At 32.5% G+C, this 23,945-nt stretch overlaps 1 protein-coding gene and 1 pseudogene across 5 annotated transcripts in view; one reads left to right on the plus strand and one right to left on the minus strand.

Moving 5' to 3' along the window:
* The window catches only part of LOC145296850 (mutS protein homolog 5-like), a 1,881,756-nt gene that overhangs the window by 1,403,597 nt on the left and 454,214 nt on the right, over positions 1-23,945 (minus strand). The gene's annotated exons all lie outside the window — the stretch shown is intronic.
* Positions 9,527-9,660, plus strand: LOC145297198 (U2 spliceosomal RNA; annotated as a pseudogene).

Below are 23,945 nucleotides of genomic sequence, written 5' to 3' on the forward strand. Positions count from 1 at the left end.
TATATACAAATTTTCTAATCTGTAGATAAAAAATTTGTTGAATATTTTCAACCCTTATCCTCGAGTGGCGTCTGGGCCTTGATAAGTAGTAATGCGTATTTAGCAAAATATAAATATATATATATATAACAAATTTACTGAATTTCCATTACTAACGATTACTGTATTGTCCAATTGACTACTGCGCTTTTCAACCCTTATCCTCGAGTGGCCTCTGGGCCTTGAGAAGTAGTAATTACTAACGATTACTATATTGACCAATGGACTACTGCACTTTTTAACCCTTATCCTCGGGTGGCCTCTGGGCCTTATTGTCCAATTGACTACTGTGGACTTTTTAACTCTTATGCTCGAGTGGCCTCTGGGCCTTGATAAGTGGAAATGACCAAGTAACAAAAAATAGGTATATAACAAATTTACTGAATTTCCATTACTAACGATTACTATATTGTCCAATTGACTACTGTGCACTTTTCAATCCTTATCCTCGAGTGGCCTCTGGGCCTTGATAAATGGTAATGCGTATGTAACAAAATATACATATATATAACAAATTTACTGAATTTCCATTACTAACGATTACTATATTGTCCAATTGACTACTGCACTTTTAAACGCTTATCCTCGAGTGGCCTCTGGGCCTTGATAAGTGGTAATACCATCGAGTGGCCTCTGGGCCTTAATAAGTGGTTGTGCCTAAGTAACAAAAAATAGGTATATTACAAATATCCCGCATTTCCATTACAACCGACTACTACGGTGCACTTTTCAATCCTTATCCTCGAGTGGCCTGTGGGCTTTGATAAGTGGTAATGCGTATTTAACAAAATATTAATATATATATAACAAATTTACTGAATTTCCATTACTAACAATTACTATATTTTGTCCAATTGACTACTGCACTTTTCAACACTTATCCTCTAGTGGCCTCTGGGCCTTGATAAGTGGTAATGCCTATCTAAACAAAATATAAATATATATATAACAAATTTCCCGACTTTCCATTACTAACGATTACTATGTTGTCCAATTAACTACTGCCATTTTCAACCCTTATCCTCGGGTGGCCTCTGGGCCTTATTGTCCAATTGACTACTGTGCACATTTAACTCTTATCCTCGAGATGTATCTGGGCCTTGATAAGTGGAAATGCCTAAGTAACAAAAAAATAGATATATAACAAATTTCCCAAATTTGACTACTGTGCACTTTTCAACTCTTATCCTCGAGTGGCCTCTGGGCCTTGATAAGTGGTCATATATATTTTTTACAAAATAAAAAAAAAGGTTGGAGTCGCTGAATAACTCATCCTCCCGTTAAAGCGGTTCCATCCTCTTTCCCCAATTTGACTACTGTGCACTTTTCAACTCTCGTCCTCGAGTGGACTATGGGCCTTGATAAGTGGTAATACATATTTTATGAAAAATATATATATATATATATATATATATATATATATAACAAAATAGGTTGGAGTTGCTGAATAACTCATCCTCCTGTTAAAGCGGTTCCATCCTCTTTCCCAAATTTGACTACTGTGGACTTTTTAACTCTCATCCTCGAGTGGCCTATGGGCCTTGATAAGTGGTAATACATATTTTTTTATAAATATATATATATATATACCAAAACAGGTGTGAGTCGCTGAATAATTCATCCTTCTATTAAAGCGATTAAATCCTCTTTCCCAAATTTGACTACTGTGCACTTTTAAACTCTCATCCTCGTGTGGCCTATGGGCCTTGATAAGTGGTAATATATAGTTTGTACAAAATATATATATATATATATATATATATATATATAACAAAATAGGTTGGAGTGGCTGAATCACTCATCCTCCCGTTAAAGCGGTTCCATCCTCTTTCCCGAATTTGACTAATGTGCACTTTTCAACTCTTATCCTCGAGTAGCCTATGGGCCTTGATAAGTGGTAATATATATTTTTTAATAAAAGTATATATATATATATATATAAAAAAATAGGTTGGAGTTGCTGAATAACTCATCCTCCCGTTAAAGCGGTTCCATCCTCTTTACCGTATTTTTTATACAGTGCACTATTCAACTCTCATCCTCGAGTGGCCTATTGTCCTTGATAAGTGGTAATATATATTTTTTAATAAATATAGATATAAATATATATATAAAAAAACAGGTTGGAGTCGCTGAATAACTCATCCTCCCGTGAAAGCGGTTCCATCCTCTTTCCCGAATTTGACTACTGTGCACTTTTCAACTCTAATCCTCGAGTGTCCTATGGGCCTTGATAAGTAGTAATATATATTTTTTACAAAAATATATACATACATATATGTAACAAAATAGGTTGGAGTCACTGAATAATTCATCCTCCTCTTAAAGCGGTTCCGTCATCTTTGCCGAATTTGACTACTGTGCACTTTTAAACTTTCATCCTCGAGTGGCCTATAGGCCTTGATAAGTGGTAATAGTTTGTACAATAGTTTGTACAATATATATATCTATATATATATATTACAAAATAGGTAAGAGAGAGAGAAGAGGGTGAGAGAGAGAGAAGAGAAAGAGGTAGAGAGAGAAGAGGGTGAGAGAGAGCAGAGAAGAGGGTGAGAGAGAGCAGAGAAAGAGGGTGAGAGAGAAAGAGGGTGAGAGAAGTGAAAGAGGTAGAGAGAGAAGAGGGTAAGAGAGAAAGAGGGTGAGAGAGAGAAGAGGGTGAGAGAGAGAGAGGTAGTGAGAGAGAGAGATAAGAGAAAGAGGTAGAGAGAGAGAGAAGAGGGTAAGACAGAGAGAGAGAGGGGTAGTGAGAGAGAGAGATAAGAGAAAGAGGTAGAGAGAGAGAGAGAAGAGGGTGAGGGAGAAAGAAGAGGGTGAGAGAGAGAGAGAAGAGGGTGAGGGAGAAAGAAGAGGGTGAGAGAGAGCAGAGGGAGAGAGAGAGAAGAGAAATAGGTAGAGAGAGAGAGATGAAGGTGAGAGAGAGCAGGGAAAGAGGGTGATAGAGAAGAGAAAGAGGTAGAGAGAGAGAGAGAGAAGGGTGAGAGAGAGCAGAAAAAGAGGGTGAGAGAGAGAGAAAGAGGGTCAGAGAGAGAGAGAAGAGAAAAAGGTGTACACAGAGAGTGAGAGAGAGAAGAGGGTAAGAGAGAGAGAGAGAAGAGGTTGAGAGAGAGAGAGAGATAAGAGAAAGAGGTAGAGAGAGAGAAGCGGGTGAGAGAGAGAAGAGGGTGCGAGAGAGAAGAGAAAGAGGTAGAGAGAGAGAAGCGGGTGAGAGAGAGAGAAGAGGGTGCGAGAGAGAAGAGAAAAAGGTAGAGAGAGAGAAGAGGGTGAGAGAGAGAGAAAGAGGATGAGAGAGAGAAGAGAAAGAGAGAGAGAGAAGAGGGTGATAGAGAAAGAGAGTGAGAGAGAGAAGAGAAAGAGAGAGAGAGAGAGAGAGAAAGAGGGTGAGAGAAGAGGGTAAATGTGCATCTTTTTTTATAGTAGGTAATGCTTGGGAGACTGTGCACATTGCCTCCTCCCCCCTCCCCCCTATAAACGCGGTTCCATTCATAAGAAAACAAACTCGTATAAAAGTAATTTTCGTGTATTTAAGCGGCCTTATACTGATAGCCACCCCTCCCCCTTCCAGTTTAACAGAGTTAGGAGGTAAAAACAAAATGGCTAAAGCCTTGTTTACATGGTAAACTATAGCAAAGAGCATAGTCATCTTTCTTCGCCGGTAAAAAACTTCAAGCAAAAATAAAAACATTTTCCCTACGTCAATTTTTATGTAATTTTGGGATTCTTCTTTTTGAAGTGCGATAAATCCGTTGGTAATAACGGTTCGACTCTTAAACTAATATTTAACTGTGTTATAGTATCAATGATACTCCTCGCAGGCAGCTTTAATGTACGTCAGAGGCTCAGCGTAGCCGACATTTTACTGAGCTGACGTCACGTCACGTGACAGCTAATGAATAATGTTAAAATGACAGGTTTTTTGGGGGGCCCCCCTGGGAGAAAAATGATCAGTTAACCCCCTTCTAGTTGTCCGTTTGACGTGAAATTTCGATATTTGTCATCCGGGTGATCAAGGTGCAATATGCTACCTAATTTGTCAACTTCGGTTGTGTCTGTCAAAAGTTTTAGCGTTACAAACAAACATACATACATACATACATACACACCGATTTTTGCCTTTTATATATATAGACTAGCAGGGCTACCCGGCGTTGCTCGGGACCGTATAAACAATGAAAAACAAAAGCAGATATTGAACATATGTTTGATTCTTAGGGGAGAGGAATCTTTCATCTCTATGTATTATTTGTTTTATCTACCCTAGGACTGATATTGTTCATGTTTTATCCCTAGCATAGGTAATTTACAGCATGTATATGAAATTGTTTTACCTTAGGGAGAAGAGAACAGGTAATATACAACATAATGTGTCTATATTACATCCCTGGCAACGCCTAGAAACCAGCTAGAACATGTATTTCAGTCAATCTTTATTATATCCTGGGCTATGCCGGGAAACCAGCTAATCTCTTTTTAGTGACTTGACCACCAAAATACCTCCCTAAGTGTGTCCTTTCTTTTGAACTTATTAGATATAGGTATCTAGAAATGTGTGTGAAATTTTGTTGAATGCATTGTTCACTATGATTTTCTTATTGTTCTACACAATATCAACTGTAGCGAAATAACACAGTAAACTTAGTGTAGTGTTAGAATAAAGAGCAAAGGAAAAAATTAGAATCATATTTTGTAATTGCAAATCTAAATTTGCTAGCATGTACCAGTATTTGCCAGGTTGTGGAAATTTGGAACTTATAACATATGTAGTGGCCTTTTCCTAGATACCTATTGCTAAAAATTATACTTTCATTTTGTTAGAAAAATCTCTCTTCAGATGCCCTGCATCATTCAAAATAAAAACAAATATTTTTATAATTGTTTCAGTATATTGCTACACAATGTGAAAGTTTTTAACGTTTGTAAAAAAAATCATGAATGTGCTTATATTGCAAAAAAGAAAATATCAGTGCACAGTATTGAAAGTGTTTGAGATTCAAAAGTCTGTAACATTTCTACTAACTTCATAAGATGTCATGTGAGAAACTGAATTGAATATCAAGACATTATCTGAAGCGTTTTTATTTTGGTGTAACATATGTGTTTACAGTGAACCTTAACTTTTAATAAACAGATTGGTATGCAATGACATAGGCTAAGAATCTTTAAAATATATATAAATTGGAAAAATGTGTGAACAAATGAAAAAAAAATGATCCGCTCCACTTGATGACATCAAGCACAGTAATATTTTAGTGAAGAAAATATGAAATTGATGTTCAGTGATTAGTTTGGATGAATGAGAAAATGTAATTGTTTGATGCATAAAAATAACTCAGTTGCTGTATTTGATATTAAGCAGCAAAATATAGTGATTTGAATATTTGGGAAAACATCAAACCAGATTATGTAAAAAGAAAAAAAAAAGATGAAATTAGAAAATATATATTTTATGTTTATGAGTTCTGCCAATCAAAATTTTGTGGCAGAAATTGGGTGATTACCATGCAATTTTATTTTGGTAAAATTCTTAAATTATTAGAATGTTTATTATAATTTCTAATTAGTGACTTGTTATAATCAAAATCCGCCCTAAAGAGTGTCCTTTCTTTTATTAGGTATCAGAGTAGGTATCAAGATTTCTACTTCTATACAAATGTGATATTTCAGATCTGTACATAAAAAATTTGTTTAATATATAGGTTGAGAATTGTTCTGTGTCGCTCTCTCTCACACACACACGCATTCTCACTTTTATAGATATAATAGATAGATTACTCTAGATATATTTCCATATGTCTGAATACCCTATATACAAATTTTCAAATCTGTAGATAAAAAAATTTGTTGAGTATATAGGTTGAAAATTGTTCTCTCTCTCTCACACACACATTCTCAATTTTAGAGATATAATAGATAGATTATGCTAGATATATTTCCATATGTCTGAATACCCTATATACAAATTTTCTAATATGTAGATCAAATATTTGTTGAATATATAGGTTGAAAATTGTTCTTACTCTCTCTCTCTCTCTCTCTGGCTACCTCACACACACATTCTAACTTTTATAGATATAATAGATAGATTATGCTAGATATATTTCCATATGTGTGAATACCCTATATACAAATTTTCTAATTTGTAGATAAAAAATTTGTAGAGTGCATAGGTTGAGAATTGTTCTCTCTATCTCTCACACACACACATTCTAACTTTTAAAGATATAATAGATTATGCTAGATATATTTCGATATTTCTGAATACCCTATATATAAAAATTTGTTGAATGTATAGGTTGAGAACTGTTCTCTCTCTCTCTCTCTCTCTCTCTCTCGCTCACACACACACACATTCTCACTTTTATAGATATAATAGAAAGATTATCCTAGATATATTTCTATTTGTATGAATACTCTATATACACATTTTAAAATCTGTAGATAAAGAATTTGTTGAGTATATGGGTTGAGAATTGTTCTCTCTCTCTCTCTCTCTCTCTCTCACACACACACACATTCTCACTTTTATAGATATAATAGATTATGCTAGATATATTTCCATATGTCTGAATACCCTATATACAAAGTTTCAAATCTGTAGATAAAAAATTTGTTGAATATATAGGTTTAGAATTGTTCTCTCTCTCTCTCACACACACATTCTAACTTTTGTAGTTATAATAGATAGATTATGCTAGATATATTTCCATATGTCTGAATACCCTATATACAAATTTTCTAAACTGTAGGTAAAAAATTTGTTGAGTATGTAGGTTAAGAATTGTTCTCTCTCTCTCTCACACACACACACACACACAAGTTCTCACTTTTATAGATATAATAGATAGATTATGCTAGATATATTTCTATATGTCTGCCTACCCTATATACAAATTTCCAAATCTGTGCCCAAAAATGTGTGGAATATATAGGTTGAGAATTGTTCTCTCTCTCTCTCTCTCACACATATTCTCACTTTTATAGGTTATATAGGTTGAGAATTTTTTGCTCTTTCCATCACTCACATTCACACTTTTATAGATATAATACATAGATTATGCCAGATATATTTACATATGTCTGAATACCCAATATACACATTTTCAAATCTGTAGATAAAAAATTAGTTGAATATATAGGTTGAGAATTGTTCTCTCTCTCTCTCTTTCTCTCTCTCTCACACACACATTCTCACTTTTATAGATATAATAGATAGATTATGCTAGATATATTTCCATACGTCTGAATACCCTATATCCAAATTTTCTAATATGTAGATAAAAAATTTGTTGAATATATAGGGTGAGAATTTTCCTTCCTCTCTTTCTCTCTCTCTCTTTCTCACACACACACAAGCTGAAAATTGTTCTCTCTCTCTCTCTGACTCTCTCTCTCTCTCTCACACACACACACATGGTCATTTTATAGATATAATAGATAGGTTATGCTAGATATATTTCTATATGTCTGAATACCCTATATACAAATTTTTTAATCTGTAGATAAAAAATTTGTTGAGTATATAGGTTGAGAATTGTTCTTTCTCTCTCTCTCACACACACATTCTCACTTTTATAGATATAATAGATTATGCTAGATATATTTCCAAATGTCTGAATACCCTATATACAAATTTTCAAATCTGTAAAGATAGAATTTGTTGAATATATAGGTTGAGAATTGTTCTCTCTCTCTCTCTTTCACACACATTCTCACTTTTATAGATATAATAGATAGATTATGCTAGATATATTTCCTTATGTCTGAATACCCTATATACAAATTATCAAATCTGTAGATACAAAATTTGTTGAGTATATAGGTTGAGAATTGTTCTCTCTCTCTCTCTCTCACTCACTCACTCACTCACACACACACACACATTCTACCTTTTATAGATATAATAGATTATGCTAGATATATTTCCATATGTCTGAATACCCTGTATACAAATTTTCAGATCTGTACATAAAAATTAGTTGAATATATAGGTTGAGAATTGTTCTCTCTCTCTCTTCTCTCTCTCTCTTTCACACACATTCTCACTTTTCTAGATATAATAGATAGATTATGCTAGATATATTTCCATATGTCTGAATACCCTATATACAAATTTTCTAATCGGTAGATAAAAAATTTGTTGAATATATAGGGTGAGAATTGTACTTACTCTCTCTCTCTCTCTCTCTCTCTCTCACGCACACATTCTCACTTTTATGGATATAATAGATAGATTATGCTGGATATATTTCCATATGTCTGAATACCCTATATACAAATGGTCAAATCTGTAGATAACAAATTTATTGAATAGATAGGTTGAGAATTGTTCTCTCTCTCTCTCTCTCTCGCAACCTTACACACACAACCACACGCAAACATTCTGACTTTTATAGATATAATAGATCGATTATGCTAGATATATTTCCATATGTCTGAATACCCAATATACAAATTTTCAAATCTGTAGGTAAAAAATTTGTTGAATATATAGGTTGAGAATTGTTCTCTCTCTCTCACACACTCACATTCTCACTTTTATAGATATAATGTATAGATTATGCTAGATATATTTCTATATGTCTGAATACCCTATATACAAAGTTTAAAATCCGTAGATAAAAATACGTTGAGTATATAGGTTGAGAATTGTTCTCTCTCTCTCTTACGCACACACACACACACACACACACACACACACACACACACACATTTTCACTTTTATAGATATAATAGATAGATTATGCTAGATATATTTCCATATGTCTGAATACCCTATATACAAATTTTCAAATCTGTAGATAAAAAATGTATTGAATATATAGGTTGAGAATTGTTGTCTCTCTCTCTCTCTCTCTCTCTCTCTCTCTCTCTCTCTCTCTCTCTCTCTGGCTACCTCACACACACACACATTTTCACTTTTATAGATATAATAGATAGATTATGCTAGATATATTTCCATATGTCTGAATACCCTATATACAAACTTTCAAATCTGTAGATAAAAAATTTGTTGAGTATATAGGTTGAGAATTGTTCTCTCTCTCTCACACGAAACTGTGCGCTCGGCTTCTTCCCCCCCTTCCCACCCCAAATGCTTGGGAAACTGTGCACTGTTTTTGTTGGTTTTCAAGCTGCCTCTTCCCCCCCCACACACACACACAGTTTAACAGTAGTAGGAGGTCAAGAGAAAGAGGGTGAGAGAGAGAGAAGAGTAAGTTGGTGAGAGAGAGAGAAAAGAGAAAGAGGGTGTTGGTTTTATATTTTTATTATCGTCTAATATTTTGAAAGCTGAATTTCTAATAAAATGTGCATCTATAGGAGATAATGCCTGGGAATGTGTTCCTCCCCCCCACAGTTTAACAGTGGTGTGACGTCAAGAGAAAGAGGGTGAGAGAGAGGGAAGAGTAAGTGGGTGAGAGAGAGAAAGAGAGAGAAAAAAAAAGAAAGACGGTGTTGGTTTTGTGAAAAAAGTTGTTATTTACAATTGTTCGCATTCTTGGCCTTTTGGTCAAGATCAAAGTGTAGTATCTGTTCTTCAGATGCTGCACTTCTATTTCTTGTTCTCTTTCGGTGGAGGAGAAATCCTCCACGACTGAGACAATTTTTATTTTTGTACCTTTTCTCCACGTTAAAAAACGACCCTGGTGTCTAACTCTGTCCCGTGGGGAGGCATAGTAAATAGGTACAATTGTTCGCCATTAGTGGATGTTGACGTCACGTCACGTGACATGACTAAGCGTTTTTTTTTTTTAGTATGAATAACATTTTTTGTTTTAATTATAAAGTCTACACTTAATTTTATAGAAAATGATGTATATATAATAGAAAAAAAAAATTACTGGTTTTGTTGGATTCAAGTGGATCCCCCCCCTCCAGTTTAAGAGATAGCAGGTCACGTGGTAATATACAAAATGGCTAGCGTAAATATAAAGATCGGTTTTTTTATCGACGAATATTTTGAAAGCTGAATTTTTTTTTATTCCTGTACATTTTTTCCTGATATTTTTCGTTAAAACTCTTGTATAAATACTATTTTTAACCAGTTAAATACGTTGGAGACATTGTCATGGAGTTTAATAATCTCTAGAACAAAGCAGAAGAGAAATTACAAAAGTATCGGTAAAACAAAGTGTTTGTTTACATTTGTTCGCCATTACTGGATGTTGACGTCACGTCACGTGACATGACTAAGCGTTTTTGGATTATGTAATATTAACATTAAAATAACATTAAAATGACAGGTTTTTTTGGGGGCCCCCCTAGGAGAGAAATGATCAGTTCACCCCCTTTTAATGGTCCGTTTGGTGTGGAATTTCGATATTTGTCATGCGGGTGATCAAGGTTCAATATGATACATAATTTGTCAACTTTGGTTGTGTCTGTCAAAAGTTTGAGCTGACGTCACGTCACGTGACACGTATTGAATAACGTTAAAATGACAGGTTTTTTTGGGGGCCCCCCTAGGAGAAAAACGATCAGTTGACCCCTTTCTACTGGTCCGTTTGACGTGAAATTTCGATATTTGTCATCCGGGTGATCAAGGTGCAATATGATACCAAATTTGTCAACTCTGGTTCCGTCTTTCAAAAGTTTTAGCGTTACAAACAAACATACATACATACATACATACACACCGATTTTTGCCTTTTATATATATAGATGACCTCAGAGGAAAATTAAATTAAATTTGGATAGTACAGAGAGATGTATACAGAAAAGGAAAAGGTTGGGTTAGTCACATTGAAAGAATAGAGAAGAGTTCTTAGATGTATAATAGTTGATGTAACAGAATCAGTTGGCAGGAGATTGCTAAGAAAAACATGGGAAGAAGTGATAAAAATGAATTTGAGAGAAAGGAGAAATAAAAGACTTCTTTTTTTATATTACCCCTTTTATTAAGTGACCCTTTGCTTCTTAACAGTGTTTCTTAGATACAATTTTACAATTTAGTCTCTACTGAGAGTGGATGTTGATAATTTTTTTTTCACAACATTGATTCAATTGTGTAGTTACTCTTGGATCAATCAGCCTTCCCTTTATCCTTTCATTTATCTTTTATTTCAATGTTATTTATGTGTAATAAATCCAAAATAATTCAGCAAATTGACACAAACATCAGTGCAAAATGACTAAGAAACAATGTAAATGCAGTAAAACTGTTTGCTTTGTTTCTTTAACATTATTAAACTTTATTACTATGTTTACAGGCAGTAATACATTTCATTACCATTCTCACAATAATCAAAACTATCATCATGACATGATGTGGAAACTTAGGTGTTACACTTCATTTTAAAACAAACCCCAAACAAATATCTCTAAAAGTGCATGAGATATACAGGTTACAAAGTTGCAAAACTTTAAACCCATTTCCTGATTATAAAATAGCGCTTCATATGTACGTATTAGATAAGCTAAATACCTTTTTACAAAAGGTAATCTATTTAGAATGTCGTCAAATAAATAAATGGAACCAAATGTAGATATAGGTGTATCAGCTGTTGTCAAATATGAAAACTTGCAACTTGAATTATTGCAGATTCTACCAGTCATGCTCATTTTCTTTTCTTTTTTTTTTTTTACATTTTAGGTTATGGGAACAAAACAACATAATAAGGTTGAATTATACTTAAAACTAGAAACAAAGAATTATAAAGGCTAGCGACTATGTGTACATTATCATTTTCAAGAATTCCATGGAGATAGACTCGTTGTATAAGTTCTAAATAAGTTTGCATGTTCGAATCTTGAAAGGAGCAAAAACAAAGCAAGATATTTAGTAGTTTATTTTAACCATTAACAGTTTTTATGTTAATAATAGTCGAGATTAAAGTGGGAGAAAGAGGCTATATCGATTTGACTCGGGCTCACAGCCTTTCAAGCGACCAGACTCGGGCTCACAGACTTTCAAGCGACCAGACTCGGGCTCACAGCCTTTCAAGCGACCAGACTCGGGCTCACAGCCTTTCAAGCGACCAGACTCGGGCTCACAGCCTTTCAAGCGACCAGACTCGGGCTCACAGCCTTTCAAGCGACCCGACTCGGGCTCACAGCCTTTCAAGCGACCCGACTCGGGCTCACAGCCTTTCAAGCGACCCGACTCGGGCTCACAACCTTTCAAGCGACCCGACTCGGGCTCACAACCTTTCAAGCGACCCAACTCGGGCTCACAGACTTTCAAGTGACCCAACCCTGAGTTCACAGACTTCTATGCTATTCGACTTTGGCTACTAGATTTTAACTTGCAATATGTGTGCTCTCTGAGATTAAAAAATCCAACTGACTGGCCCAAATCTTTGACTTTACGATTTTGTAACTTAGTACACAAAAAACAGGCAAATGATTTTTCTGATTGTCAGTGATATGTGCTAAAAATTTGCTAGCTTCATTATTTTCTGTAATAGAACATTTCAGAAGGTTGATGCTTCCATATAAAATTAAAGAGATTAAATCATTATCTCAGCAGTTATGAATTCAATGTATTACAATGTGTTAATCCCTTGATCTTAAGTTAATCACAGTAAAAAAAAACGGGCAAAGGACTATCATGTTTAGATTCTTTTTACTTTATTTTATAAGAAAGTAGCTTTTATTAAAACCAGCAACATTTGCAACATATCCCTCTATCCCCACATCCAATACCTATTAACTTGTAGAAACATTTTTATTTTTTTGCTATATTTATCAGTGGAATCCTAATGGGCCAATAAATTTGGATTTCATGGCATAGGGTCGAGTTTTAAGAAAAAAAAAAAAAAATCACTAACTGCTTCTATTTGTCAGATCATTAATATTTTGAGTTTTGATCCCTCTTTCCATTTGGCAGTTCTTAATGCATTCTTCACAGGCTGAATCGAGAATTTTTTTTTATCATTATTATACCCACCAAATATCTTACACCCCCTACCCTTACAACCTGCTGCCACCACTTTGTACCTTTTTCATACTCAATGCTTTAAAATTTTATTTTTATTTTCACTTTTTTTCTAAACAGTTCTTTCTGTTCAGTCGCTCTCATTATAACAAAAGAATCCAAATTTTAAGATGTAACACTTTTTTTTAAGAATGAATTAGTTTGTATGAAAAATACATAACAAATATGAGAGAGAAAGAGAGAGAATAGGGGATGATGGGAAAAAAGAAAGAAAGCAAGTCAAAAGAGGAAGACAAAACAGTAGATAAAGAAGGGAAAGAAAAGAAAAGGAGGAAAATAGAATAGAAAAAACGGTGGGGGTAGGTAAAAAAGACTACAGCAGACGAGAAAGAAAAAGAGGATGAGAAAAAAAAGAAGGAAAGAGAGAAAAAGGAATAATTCTAACAATAATAATAATGATAAAATTTTTATAATGGCAGCATTTTGCTCCAAACCCATTTTTTGGCTTTTACAAAATTGGAAAAAAAAATTTTTTTTGTTCATCCAAAGCTTTTAAAATGCCTTTTCATGACTTTAAAAGCGTATCTTGCTGCTAAAGTTTGTTAAACAGGGGTGAGAACATGTTTTTAGGGATGTTTTTTTTGTCTGATGGTTCTGTTTGTGGCAAAGCCGTGATTTCTCTCCACATAATTCTATTAAATCACAGACATTTACAATCATAAATGCTTTTTAAATGTTGACAATATTCTTCCTATGCTGATCATTAAAGTGATAGAAATAGTTTATATGTGACATAAAACAGACTTCGTTCCCAACATTACACCTAATGTGATTTGAACACACCGACAAAATATGTATTCATCAATATATGTTTCAATTAATTTATCTGTTTTATCAAAACTTAAGGATTTTCACTTTAATTTGGGAGAAAGTTTTATACAATCTTTATTTCAATATAAAATTATTATTTGGATTCTTCAAACCACTGTTCTCATCTTGTGTTATTTTCACAGCATTTTGGGCGATGTAACCTCTGACCTTCTTCGAGTATATCTTATGAATCTCGAGAATTTTTTTGTTGAACTTGAGAATTTGCACAAAATTTCAAACGAAACCCAGAATTCTGTCAGTTATGACTGAGTGTAAGTCCTAAGTAATTCACAATTGCATTTTTAGGTTGCCCATATTGAGGACTGAACCTTCTACATTGAGAAAATAACACAACTAAAATATCTAGTTTGATATACTTTTAAACGAGAGTTGCATACGTATTTAATATAGAATTAGTGTAGCATTAGTGAAAAAAAAAAAAAAAAAATCAAAATTAAAAGATGATTTTGGAATCCCAGAAATAATACCAAATCAATGTACTAGTCAAATATAGAGCAGTTTAGTGTTTTTTGTCATTGCATATTTTTAATAATGTCAGTGATTGAGATTGAAAGCGGAATTAAAGGATCATATTGACTTTAAAGAGGAAAATATCTGATATAAAAAATTCTGATTATCTTTCTGTTCTAAATAATTTGCAAGTCAAGATCTTACAAAATAGTAAAACTAGTACTTCTAACCAAGGCAGCCATATAAACTTGATTTGATTACATATTTTTAATCAAAAAATTCCATATCTTTTATATGAGTTCATTAACTTATTTTTAAAATATCATTTTCTATGGAAAATCAATAAGTGCATTGATTGTTGTTTATTTGATTGAACCGGCTTCAATATATCTGAGAGGAGACAGTGGGTAAAAGGGAATAACACCTGAGAGCTGCCATTTCCGGCTAAGAAACAGTTCAGAAGAAAGCAGTGAAAGGCGAAAATTGATTTCCGGTTTAATATTGAGGAAGTAATTACAGCAACTGACACAGGCTTTATTAGTATATCTTTAAAAGATTTCATTGCCAAAATGCATCACAGTTTGAAAACATAAGATGAGAACAGTAATCCAAAGAATTCAAATAATTCAACTAATCAATCCTCATCTAAAAATTTCAAAACGATAATCCTGTATAATTAAATATTGTTTTATATATATATATATATATATATATATATATAGTTATATTTTTTTGGGGAAAAAAAGGATTCCAGCAGAGTGCTCTATTATAAGAAAAATTTCGAAAATAAGAGCGTATTATTCATGTTTTATTTACAGAAAGTTTACATGAGATAAGTCATCAGTGTCGTCGGTTTCAAACCTGATAATTAGGGACCGTTTTAGATACCATATCAAGCTCTCTCCAGCCGATACTCATCCCAATGAGTACTGGCTGAAAATAGCTTGATATGGATATCTAAAACAGTCCCTAATTATCAGGTTTAAAACTGGCGATACCGATGACTTATCTCATCTAAACGTTTTGTAAATAAAACAAATATATATATATATATATATATATATATATTATATATATATATATATATATATAGAGAGAGAGAGAGAGAGAGATAGACAGACGATGTGTTTCAGTAAAAGATAACATCAATTATTTGGCTATTAAAAAAAATAACGACAGGGACTAACTAATTTCGATTAATAAATAGTTTAGAAACAAAACTGTGACAGCAAAAATTAGTTTCCAGTCCAAGGATAATTCTATATGATATGCAACAAATATGGATAAAATCGTTGAGGAAGTAACTAATACATGTTTTATTATCAAATCTTTAAACGATTTTATAACCAAAATACATGACAATTTGAAAACATTAAAATGGTATTTCGCATGGAAAAGTTTAACATTTTACACCTGAATTTTAGCAAGTACTTTTTGCCACCTAAAATACAATTGCAAATACCTTAGGACTTCTACCCAGTCATTACTGACGAAACGAGAGCACACCACCCCTGTGGATTAAATAGTTCTGTCCAAAATTCCGTGCAGATTCCCAATTCGACAGAAAGATTCCCAAGTTCAACAAGATACACCTTAACAAGATTGAAAGTAAAAAAAATTACCGAAACGTAGTGAAAATAACATTCCAGATAAGAACAGTAGTCCAAAGAATTAAATACCAAAAATAATCAATCCTCATCCAAAAAATTCAGAATCCTGTATAATTAATTATTTAACATAGACGTTGTGTTTCAGTAAAAAAAATAAAAATATTTGACTTATGAAAAAGAAATATCAATTCCACCTAAAAAGGTACTTTAGAACCACAACTGAAAGCAAAAATCAGTTTCTAGTCCAACAATTGCTAAGTGATAAGCATAATATTTTCACTATTAAATATGTTAATAAAAAAATTTTGATTATGAACAAAAAATATTAAAGTTCCAATTCATATTTTTGGACAAAAACTCATTTTCTTTATTAAATATGTAAGTAAAAAAAAAAAACATATTTACTTTGAGTATTTGCAAAAAAAAAAAAAAAAAAAAAAAAAAAAAAAAATCAAATTATAAGAAAAATATTTGTTATAAATTTTAAATTTCCAATTAAAAAAAAAATCAGTTTAATTTTCTTATTTGTTGACTTTAAATAATACACAAGGAACTGATTTTACCCTCTTTACTGCTTTCTTCTGGGCCAAAAGTGAAGAGTCTCGGGCCTTATAATTTTTTATCAGGTATTGTTATTTTATAGGTTTCAGACCGTTTTATTCAGTTTGATTTCACAATATTTTGACCATTGTAATCTTGAGCGCTTTTCAAGTAGCTTTTGTCATAGTGCAGTTACTTTCTGCTTAGATTGAGTCGATGAAATGAAAGGTGACCTCCACTCTTCTACATCTACTAATCTAAGAACTCCTATTAAAGTGGCCTGTTTTGCATGCACCCCCCCCATACTGTCCAGCTTTAATCTTAGTCTAAGGTCATCTGATCTAAGCATGTTTTTAAAACTCACATGCATCCATCATATCATTTTTATATCATTTCTCGCCATGCAATGCATGTCCTCAACTCTCATTGACCAGGTTTCATTTTTCGACATTATCACACTGCATATACATGCCTGATAGACTCTTCAATTGATCAACAGTGAAATTAGCAAAAACCAAGACAATATTCAATAATTAATTACGTGAAACATTTTTTGTTTGAAAAAAAAAAACATATATACGATTAAAATATATTTTTTCCAATTTTGTATTCAAATATAGATATTAATGACACAAAATTGTTTAAAATAGCTCAATAGTGCAACACTAGCGCTATACATACTTTTATAATATACAGCTTCACAAGGAACACGCATTTTTATATTCATTTAAATCGCTCTGTTCAATCTTGCCAGATTATGGATACACAGTATAAGGATCTCTGTGCATGAAATTTTTGTGGCAAAAGTTGCACTATCTTTAACTGCATCTCTCCTGAGTCAACATTGTTTAATTTCAGTGGCAAGTAGAAACTCAGGACGACTGGAAACAATGCTGAGATAAGCGGAAAGTACATACAGCATCGAGTATTCCAAAATGGTCACCCATCTGGTACTGGCCAGGCTCATCATTGCTTAACTTTGGTAATCTAACAAGAACCATAGTGTCAACATGATTATGCCATATGCTCATTTAATATATATATATATATATATATATATATATATATATATATTTAAAATTTGAAACCAGTAGTATGGTAAAAAATTAACTAAAAGTCTGATCACTAAATTGAATGGGATAATATATATATATATATATATATATATATATATATATATATATATATATATATATATATATACACACACACTGGCTAGTTCAGGTTGATTCAATTTGTGTTTAAAACTATCTTGGGGATATGATTTATAAGTTGTACATGATTTGGGATTTATTTATAAAACATGACATTTAAGTTTACACAAATTTTTTAGATTTATAAATACTTATATTTTTCCATAGATTGTTGATGAATGATTAGCCGATCTCATCAATAATCAGATCTTATTCTGTATACTCAGCATCAAACAGGATTTCCATAAACAGAGTTTTGAGCAAGAAATTTCCATCTGTGAAATATTACCATGGAACTGTTTCCTTGCAAGCTACAAATTGATCACCTTCCAATCCAAGGTTAATAAATATTAGTTATAAAACGACCTCATAAATAATCAAATCTTTTTCATTTTATCCATCCTCTCATAATATTCTTCATCATTCAACTGACAATCAATTTATCTTATTAAGCCTTATCATCTAATGAATTTTAGTTTTGATAAGTGATGACTCATTAGTAAAAAAAAAAAGCATGGCCCTATATTTCAAACTTAGTCTGTAATTATTCATCATTTGACTGATAAATCCCTTCTATTAACTCGTCCTTACATGGTTTTTAGCCTCAATGTGGGGTCTGATTAGTATTTTAGAAAAATTATATTCAAACATATTGCGTTAACATAACATTTCAAAAACGAAAAGGAAAACGATTGAAAAGGGACAAGTTTATAGGAATGAGTTTTTAGCTTTTTGCTTGCGGACATTTTTCAGGTCAGTGTAGATGTAAAGGAACACAGGAATAAAAAATGAAGAGTGATATTGACATTTTTATCAAGAAAAAGAAAGTGAAAGTAAAATGATAGTGACATTTTTATCAAGAAAAAGAAAGTGAAAGTAAAATGATATTGACATTTTTATTAGAAAATTGCTTCCCATTGTCCTCTACTAACAAAGATTTTTAAGGGCTTTCAAAGATATCTCCTAAATCCTGATCTGTGTACATACACGGAATAAAAATTTTTGTTGTGGATAAGGCTGCAATCCCCATCCCTTTACACTCGAATGACAACGAATGCTCCTTTATAAAATTTGGAAAAATTCTCACTTGCCCCTCTTAAATGCTCCTTGAAAAATCTTCAGGTTTTCAATGTTAAGACATTTTTGATTAAAACAGTAAATAAGAGAAAAGAAGAAAAAAAAGCATAGAAGAGAGAATAGGGTGAAAAGGGGGGAGGGTAAGGATGAAAATCATTGTTAGAATAATTTAAATAAGAACAGGATCACAGCAGAAGCAATATCTGATGATTTTCTCGTCAGAGCATGAAACACGCTGTGTAATGCCGTGACATGTGGGATGAGTTGTAGCTTTAAGCAGGAAGATTAAATCTACATTGTATAGGTAGATGTGTGCAGAACAGGAAACTGTTGGGTTAGTAGATGTAGAACAGTTGGTGTAGCAGGGTCAGTTAGCAGGGGAATGTCAAGGAAACCATGAGATAAAGTGATAAGGATGAATGTAAAAGAAAAAAGAAAAAGAGAGAAAACGTACATAACTTTATTAAGTTGTGAAACAAGAACAAGACATATTTACAATAGTTGGTGCTAATGGAATATGCATACTCTGCGCACTTCGTTTTATATCTCGAGGTGATCAGAAATCATCTGGTATGCGCCACATTACAACAGATCAGGGATAGATTAGTTTGGACATCAATTTCTAAAAGCTAATACATGCCAGCATGTAAAACAAACAGTAAATGAGATTTTATATATATATATATATATATATATATATATATAAATTTTATGTCAGGTACAAAACTTCATTATTGCAATCATGACAGGAAGACCTGTTTTGATTATATGTCTAAAATACCGATACGTACGATATCATCTAGAGACTGATCACATTCAAACCTAAGAGACATTTCCTCTGCTTGCAGAGAGAAGGCCTCTTCAAGCGAACGTGAATGTCTCTTAGGTTTGAATGTGATCAGTCTCTAGGTGATATCGTACGTATCGGTATTTTAGACATATAGTGTATCCCGTTTTTTTTGTTTTTGTTTTAATACACTATATCGGTATATTTTTAAACATATCGTCTTCTATTTCACCCGATTTTTTTATTAATAAAAAAAGGAAATCCCTCGATCCAGCTTATGAAGAATGAGGGTGATACTGGTCAGCTGGCCACCATTAATTTTTTTTAATTTTTTTATTTCCCACTTTTAATCATGAAAACCAAAACGGGTCTTCCTCTCATTATTGCAATAATATATATACTAGCAGGGAAGCCGGACGTTTTCCAGGATTGAATGAGGATCAACAAATGTTCCACCCTCCCATACATTGTCATCGAAATCAGTGAAATTGCCCATTTTTCAATTAAATCGATTGATTACCTGCTCTAGTTGAGGATCTACTGCAGTACCAAAAGGAAGTTTCACATGTCTCTCTGCAGTGACTTAGTCCACAATACACTGTAGTCTATATTGCACTGTAGAGAATCTACTGTTGATTTTATAAAATTATCTGTAAATAACTTCATTTAAATTTTAAAGTTAAAAAATATCATCGTCCAATTGTGCTCTAAACAGAAACATTCATTTCAGACATGCCCTTGACTTATAAAAGACCATACAATTGATTTTATAGGTGAGGCCTTTATGCTTGTGTGGTGATAAAATTTCTCAAATGCTCTTGTGATGTTAGGTTGAATAAAAGTTAACTTTGATCCAAATTTGACTTTCTTTAATCAGATTGTTTCAATTATCGATTTTTGATACTTATCGGAAGTATTCTGATACAACACTTATGCAAGAACACTTCCAGACACATCAAGTGCATTTTAAAAAATCAGTCAGCTTTTTGGAATCCATAGGGAACGAACTCTCACACACACAAAGTTCCTTTTATATAATAGTATATATATAATGCCTGTGTCAAGCTCGGCAACATTAATTCCTCAAACACACTTCTTTTACATTAACTGTTTGCCTCCACCCAGAGATTAAAATCAAAATATAATGCTTTCAAACTTTGTATTATCACAATGTGGTATTTTAAAAGGTTTTAGGCGACATAATATAGGCGGAACTTGAAGAATGTTTATCAATTGATTTTTAATACTTATCGTTAAAATTTCACAAAAATCAATGGTATCTGAATTTTCACTAAAGGACTCCCATCATTTTTGCATAAAGGATTCCCATAATTTTTGCATAAAATTAAATTAAATGAAATATAGTTCACATTATCCACTCTTATGCCTAACAGCTGTGTTCCAAAATTCATAATCAGTTAATTAGATTAAGAGTGAATCATACACACACATTATATAAACATACATGCATACTTGACCTTACATAAACAGAATTATACACACACACACACACATACATGTACCTATATTCAGTTTCCATACTTATCGAAATTATTGACTTTTACATTTTCACAAATTATAAATGGAATAATTAGAAGTTTTTGTTATTTAAACATTTTTTTTTATTTTCTCTTTAAAACTTATCAATAAAGAAACGAATAAGATGCTCAAACAATTGTGTGATTCTTTACAATACGGTTGTCAAATAATTTTTATTTGAAATTATTCTTTTGAAAACAGGTGAAAAAGGCAGTAAAAAAACACATCGTCTAATTTTACCTCTATGATAAAAGATGTTGATGGGATGCGTGTAATCAGGTGTGAAATATTCCATTAATTCGAATAATTGAAATCAGTGGACCGAAATGTTCATCACTTTGCACTCTTCATAAATTACAAACACATATTTTCTTATGCAAGAGCACCATCGGTTCCGTTTGTGCAGATATTGGGTGACAGAGGTGGTGATAGCGCATAGGACGAGGTGAAGGGAGTATTAGTTATCATTTCATTACTATATTCAAAACAAGAAAAAAACATGATGCACTTTCGACTTCTACTAGTTAATTATCTCTACTCACAGCGTTTTAGCTAATGAGTTAGAAGACTGACTGAAATCCTGGGTAGGTTTGGTTGAGGAGGTCGATTAGACGATACCATTTCAAAAAACCCCCCAAAAAACCCAAGAATCATGGCAAGTGCCCCTCTTATTTTCATTATTTTTAGTTTCCATTTTCTGCCAAAATTTTCTGCTTCAGTGGACCCTTTTTGCAAAGCCTTATTTTAGTCAACTTTATCACAAACACATTCTTATGCATTTTTTTTTTTTGTTTCAAACATGTTTTAATAATTTCCTTTCATCTTTACTTCTATATTCAGAAAAAAGAATCTTGACACTTGTTTTTTTATTATTATTTTTTCATTTCCATTAGAGAATTTCTTTTTCTTTATCTCTTCTGATATTAGCAATGAAATAGTTGTCTTATGATCTTTAGTTATAACATTTCTATCTACTTTTATAACACTTATTATGTTGAACCCCCCCCCCCCCGTCTTGAAAGGTCTTTGAAAGCAAAATGGGCATTTTATAGTGAAAAGAGAGCTTCAAAATAACAAAAAACAACTTCTGCACTGTTATTGTTTAAGTTGAGTGGCTGTCCTGGATGTAATACAAAACTGCATCTAGACCACACTTACATCAACTATCATTTCAGAGTTCATTCTGACCTGAAGTAGTAGAATCTGCCTGAGCTCTACTAAAGATAAAAAAAAATGCTGAACGTACGAATAGTTAACACTCAAAAACTATTAGGCAAAAAAAAAAAGTATATAAAATGAATTATAATGAAGTTTTCTACAGAATCCAGCTCGTTTTAATGTGTCAAATGATTCCAATACTTTTATAGTAGAAAATATCTTAATAGTTTCCTTACTTATATATACAGATGACCGTTATTATACAGCAGAGGATCAACAAAATCTGAAAATATGTGTAAAAAAAAAAAAAAAAAAAAAAAAAAAAAAAAAAGATTTTAATAATTTTCATAATTCTTTTGTTACATATACAGGTTTTGTTTTATATATGTAGAAAATAATTATTTTCAGTAATTTAAGCATATCCATTCCCAGTTATGAACTTTAGTTAATGGCTGCTGGTCCTGTTTAGGTATTTTCTTTGTAAAAAAGGCATTTCTAATAACTAGTAGTAGTAGTAGTAGTAGTATCACAGTTTTGCAGCTGGTATTGGATCAAATCTGGACAGCTTCAATTAAATGACAAAAATGGTAAATATTCAACTTTTCTCCTATCTATTTTTTATTGAGTGCTGATTAGAGTGGTTCAAGATTTATTGCTCCTTACCTTCTGAAAGTGTAATGCTTACAAGGATTTAAGGTGTTCTAATGGTCACCCATGACTGCATTATAATCTAGAAGCTGTAATAAATTGAGTTGATGGTATCCAATTGTTATTTGTGACATGATCCAGCTGGAGTAAATTATGTCCCCCCCCACCAGCTTTTTTTTCCTTTTTTCTCTCAGATAAAAGGGGTCATCAAAGTGGAGGCCATGCTAATGAGAAATAGTATGTTGAGCCTGTATAAATAACAGTTCAAGTTGCAAAGGCCAAAAAGATTTGGTCAGCTATATATTTTATGTTTTTCTCTTATAGATTAGTAGGTTTTATTTTCTTATTTTATTCTATAATGCTTCTGGTCAGTTAAGTAATTAGTATTCTGGCCAGTGAAGGACTTCAATTAATGACCAGAAAACTCCAAGGTAAATTCACTTACCAAATAAGAAAAGTTAAATAGGCAATAAACACGTGCCATGACAACTTCAAGTGTATTATATGATCCTGGCTAAAACTAATCTACATTGTCAGTAGGGGTGAGATGAAAAGTTGAATGCTTATTTGACTCCATGTTATGGAACCTCATGTCTTCCCTAAGTGAAAAATAAATAGTTGAACAAAAAAATAAATGCTAGATGTCTTTTTTTAGAAATCAAAGCTTTTTACCAAAACCTCCCATAGTTTATTTCAAAGCAAATATTTTAAATGCAAAAGGAAAAAAAAAGAGGGTATAATTAGTTTCATTTTAAATAGGACTGATTTTGTTAAAGCCTATTAGATTACAACCACATGAAACGGGAACCTTTAGAGATTTGACAACTATTAAATGCTTCGACTGATCACGGGCAATTAGATAGGTTAATATCTAGTCGACCATGAAATGAAACAAATAAAACTAACACTTTGCTCAATATCAAGTTGGCAATTTTAAATAGAAACCGTGCTGAATTCTGACTCTTGATTTACAAATTAGTCAACATGAATTAAAGGTTTTGATATTAGAGATTAGTTGGGCCCATTGGAAATTCATGGTCAATTAAAAATAGGTTTTAACTTATATATATATATATATATATATATATATATATATATATCTTACTTCTAATTAAATTCTTTAAAGCCACACCAGTATA

Source organism: Euprymna scolopes, chromosome 17 (genome assembly GCF_053919585.1).
Source record: "Euprymna scolopes isolate OS-2025 chromosome 17, ASM5391958v1, whole genome shotgun sequence".
In the NCBI taxonomy this organism is placed as follows: Eukaryota; Metazoa; Mollusca; class Cephalopoda; order Sepiida; family Sepiolidae; genus Euprymna; species Euprymna scolopes.